The sequence below is a fragment of the Mus caroli genome, chromosome 9 (genome assembly GCF_900094665.2).
Source record: "Mus caroli chromosome 9, CAROLI_EIJ_v1.1, whole genome shotgun sequence".
Lineage (NCBI taxonomy): Eukaryota > Metazoa > Chordata > Mammalia > Rodentia > Muridae > Mus > Mus caroli.
Window position 1 is genome coordinate 15,425,981 of NC_034578.1, and position 5,663 is coordinate 15,431,643.

Sequence of the window (5,663 nt, forward strand, 5' to 3'; positions counted from 1 at the left end):
TGTATCTTAAATGAGGTATATATATATATATATATATACCTCATTTAAGATACAGACATGTAGTCAGTACTTAATTTCATTGGGTTGTTTGTGATACCTAATGTTTTATTCATTATCTATATTATCATATTTGGGTGTGTAATTTTTTGTACAATTACACACATGTGGATTTCAGAACAGGAATTTTAAGAGTTAGTTCTTTCCTTTTGCAACTTGAATCCTGAGGCAAGAATTCCAGTTGTCAACCTTGGCAGTAAGAATCTTTACCTGGTAAGTAATTTTGCAGGCACAAAACATTTTCTTTTGTAAAACTGTATACTTAATGAAGATTTTCCTTTTCTGCAAGGTAAAATAATGTAGAGCAAATATTTTCATATACAAACGTCTCCATCACTTCATCTTTCTTTAATAGCTCTTTGATGAAGACTAATTTAAATAATGTTATAAACATTTTCATTCAGGAAAGTAATTTCTACTTTCAATAATGGAAAGTTTATATTATTTCCATTATTGAAAGTAGAAAAAAGTAGGAAATAGTAAATCCCCTTCATTCTATTAGGGACATATGACAATGGCATAATTAAAATAATACCATTTTCTATCTACAAATATCTGACAGAATAACCTTTAGTAAACAGAGTATGTAAACATATGTAACAATCCAAAAACTCATATTTATTGTTATTAGGAAGTTGAGTGTGATGCGCTGATAATTTCTATTTTTAGTTTACAAAACAATCTCTAATTTAAAAGGGAAATAAGAGCAAAATGACAACATAGTTTGAAATGTATCTTTTACCTTTAAATGAATATCAATAGTAATAGATTTATTTACTATCTTTTCAAAAATAGTCCAACATAATTGGCATTTCTCCCTTAATCTGTGCTATCTACCTACCCCTGTATTTTATTTCATATCTATAGTCATCTTTCTGCTTTTACGTCTCATTTGTTCTATTATCCTTTCCTCCTTCCTCCTAACCTCATTTTCCTCTTGTCTTTTTGCTATTTTCATGAGCTGTCCCTGTCTTAAATATGTACGAACATATGCACACACATATATATGTATATCTGCATGTGTATATGTATATGATGTATCTATATGTATACATATGTATGTATATATGTATTTAAATGATAGATATGAGAGACTTTCTTTCACTGATTTAGATGCCCTTATCTTTATAAAACAGAATTTTGATGTGTGCCCAGTATGGCTTGCACTCACCATATTGTCCAGGCCACTATTCCTTTCCATTGTGAATGCCTCCACAATGAACATAATACAAGACATTCTGTGGATATTATACAAAGATCTTTAGCCATATACCCTGGGCCTATACAGATGGATTGATTTTATATGGTAGTATCATTTTTATTTTTGGTGAAAAACCTACATACTGTTTTCCATATTAAGTGTCCTAACTTAACTCCCACTATCAAAGAATAAGGGCTTCTCTTTCTTTTTATCCTTACTGACATTTTGTCAGTGAAACACATTTTCAAACTTCAACTCATACATATATTCTGGTAAGCATTGAGAATAAAATGAAAAGGAGGTTTAGCTTTTCTATCACTAAAAATATACATAGCACAGGAAAAGGGAAATATTGAGAATAAAATAATATGGTATTAAAAGATGGTCGCCAAATTGATTTCCACTTAGATGTAGAAAGTTATATCTAATTGAGTGTTCTTACATTTTTCTACCACCCTATCTACAGAAGATAAACCTTAGATACGTATGAGTTTGAGCAAAATATGTTAATCTCAGGATACATAAGCTATTTTTTATGTAGCACATATAAAACACTCAGGATCTTACCACTTATGTCCCTGTAGTAAAACAGTATATTCATTCTTGTAATATAGAAGTAGCTAATAAATTAGTTTTTAATTGGTGCAATTGGGAACTGAGAAAGCCATTATGAAGCAGACTGCAACATACAACTTTTCAAACAATCAGATGTGGGTACTCTTTGTACACTGGCAAATAGCTAATTGAATGTACTAGTCATTTTCCCATTCATTCACATTAAACTATTAACACTGAATATAAACAAATATATGTTTATTGGGCTTCATCATATCTTGATGAACACCGTGAGAATATTTCATTACTAGAAGTAAATAGGATGAAAGTACCCAGCAGCACTCAACATATAAGACCTCTATTCTGTCTTTGCTGTCTGAGTTTCTTATTTACTTGTATCAATTCTCACACAAAGATTCATAACCTCATTATAAAGGATAATATGTGATAGAAATTGAGAAACTTAGAACAGATAACATATATAGATTGAAAATTATGAAAAATCAAAGGAGTGACTAAGTGACTATATGTTAAAATACCTCATGGAAGGCTCTTCATTTGAATACTAAGACTGGAAAATAAATGAAATAAATATTATGTAGGTCTATTTGTATGAAACCATATAGGAAATAAAATGAATGGAATCATGAGTGATTTACATATTTATATCTTACCTAAAAAAGACATTACTAAGGACTTAATTTGATCAGAAGTAGCTGCAAAATCTTACCTTTATAGTGAAGATAGAAAATATGCAAGCGTGGGGAAACAAAAGAAAGTCACCAGTATTCTTTCCTGAATGGAACAGACCTATTGATTGAATGGGGTATGGATTCTACTGGCTCTGTCTCCCCAAGGGCTTAATATCCAAAGGTGTTCATTAGAGTAACTCTACAATACAATTCTCATCTCTTGAGTGCCTATCCTTAAAGAGAGAGAGTGTGTCTGTAGAAATGATTTCATCGTCACTGATGTGATGATTCCATTGAGAGATTTTAATCACTGAGGTTTTTTTTATCCATGTGTACATTTATTTTTTTAAGGAAATAATTATGTATTTGTCCCACACTATTCCTGACTCTAATTTTTTTTACATACTTCCAAATCTCTCTTTTAAATTAATGACCTTGTTTTTTATTAATTGATATATGTGAATACATGAATATTTCTAAATATAACATACTCAGTCTATATAATACTATACTGTATACATATTTTTGAGAGTGATCAATTGATCAATTGATCCAGAGGGAGCTTACTTCTACCCTTTTCAGCATTTTTTAGTTGTGTGGAGTTCTTTGTGTGGAATTAAGGTTTTAGGAGATTTAAAATAAAATCTGCATTAGCCCATTGCTATTATCTTTATTAAGTTCATGTTTAGGTAGTCCCTTTGTTAAAATATTATTATTTTGGCTTCAGACATTTCCAAAAAACACCTGTATTTCACTGTTCTTATACATGTATGCCATGTTATTTCTCTGAAAAATTACATTTTTATTTACAGATAAATTAAAATGCCTAATTACTATGAGCACTATGACAACATTGCCACTACACGAAAGTCATGATGGAGCAAGACTCTGAGCTCTCCAACGAATTCAGTCTGCTATAATTGGCCTGTAAGAATGTGGTTCAGGCGCCAAGTTGGCTTTGACAGCCATGTCGAGCATTGAACAGAAAACTGACATCTCCAAAGAGAAATTGCAGCTGATCAAGTACTATCAGATGAAAGTGAAGGTGGAGCTGAGGTCCATCTGCGCCATGGTCCTAAAATTGTAGGATAAGTATTTAATAGCCAGTGCAGCTAATCAAGAGTGTAAGGTCTACCTGAAAATGAAGGGAGATTACTTCCAGTATCTTGCTGAAGTAGTTTGTGTCAATTGTCATAAACAAATGATAGAAAAATCGCAAGGAGCCCATAATGGTGAATTTTATATAAACAAGAAAGATGAAACCTACACATCCAATTCACCAGGGACTGCTTCTTAACTTTTCTGTAATTTACTATGAGATCCTTAATAATCCAGAGCTTGCCCGCACATTGGATTTTGATAAAGCAGAGAGTGATCTAATGTATAAAGATACCTACAAAGATAGCATTCTCATCATAGAGTTGGTTACAGACAATATTATGTTAGTGTAAGCATCTCTGGCAGATTTTCTTAATTACTGTTTGGAATAAGAGAACCAAACTCACTTTGTAGAAAAATGTCATCCACAAGCACATAGACCTCCAGTGTATAAATAGGTAAGGTAAGGAATCAGGCAAGAAAGTCCATAACAAGATTTTCTCCAAAGTCTCTGCTTTCTTTTCTATAATCAGATTTCTGCCATGGCATCACTCAATGATGGAAAGTCATATCCTGTTCTTCCTTAAGTTGTTTTTAATTAGTGTTTTACTGCAACTGAAAGCAAACTAGGACTTCGTTTATTCTTCCCATTCTGTCTCAGGAATTACACATCATATATCCACAAGTCTCTCATATACTTACATTAAGATTTCCTATTAAATATGTACTTATGTATATGTAGGATATATGTAAAGAAGAAAAAGGATATGCCTTATGAAGTCTTTGAAGTAATTACTAGAATTAGATTTGCTGGTACCAATAAGAGAAAATAAGTTATGAAAAATAAGTCAAGCAAAATGAAAATATTCATGTGAAAATAATCTGTAAGTGTGTCAATTGTGGATTAATATGGAGAACATGATGCTTTTCATATAGTTTTATAATAATTTAAAGAATTATTCAATTATTTTTTTCATAGCAATCATTAATATATGGAAAAGGTACATAATTCTATATAGATTCATAGGTAGACAGATATACACACACACAGAGTGAGAGACAGATAGAGAAACAGAAAGATTGTACTGACTACAGATTTCTCTGAAGATTAAAAATGAAAATTTCAAAATTTCAAGGCTATGTATTATGTGTATCTTGTGTTATGGTTTAGTTGTATAATATTTCCAAAAAGTGAATTTTGAAGATTTGGTCAGCAAATGGTGGTGCTATGGAAAGATAATGTGTTTGGTAGAGCTAGTTTTATCAAAGTTTATATTTATTGATGCATTTATAGTTATGAAGTATTCTCATTAGAGTTCAGAAGGAGAAAGAGTATATTCACACTTTTCCCAGTTTTTCCTATATCTTCTTTATGCCTATCACAGTATGAGCAGCCTTTTTCTGCCTACTATTGTTTCTGCTTTTTCTCTAGGATCAATGCACCCATGTTAACAGAAAATTTGCTTGAAAATTTGAAATTCATGAGCCAAAATGAAACTTCCCTTCTTTAAGTTTACCTTGGAAGGATTTGCTTTTTAACCACAATGAGAAACTATTATTGCCATGATAACATTTTATGTGAGTATGCTGAACTCATTGAATTTAATAATTGTTTCTGGTGTGATTCTCTTCCCCAGTCATTTTCAATGTTGCAGTAATGCATAACACACAAACACACACACACACACACACACACACACACACACATGCATTAAATATACTTATTTCAATATTTCATATAAAATACCTTTAATTGAGATAAATTTTAATTTTTGAAGATTTCTAATGATTTTACTGACTCATGTACCTAATACATATTATTATTTAATTTGTTTTGAGATTTGTCTATGATAAGTACATACTGAGATCATGGATATTAAAATGATTTATCTTACAGAATCAGTATTAGTACATGGAAGAGAGAACATTTAAAATTCAGTGCTTTTTAGATTTAGCATAATGCTTTTAAAATTGTCTTTTAAAATTTTAAAATTCTCTTTCTCTCCCTTTCCCTCCCTCTCCTCTCCCTCTCCCTCTCCCTCTCCCTCTCCCTCTCCCTC

The 5,663-nt window shown here is 31.2% G+C and overlaps 1 pseudogene; it reads left to right on the forward strand.

The window, feature by feature from the left end:
• LOC110301451 overlaps positions 1-3,956 on the forward strand; it is a 6,761-nt pseudogene extending 2,805 nt beyond the window's left edge.
• Positions 3,957-5,663: the final 1,707 nt, after the last annotated feature.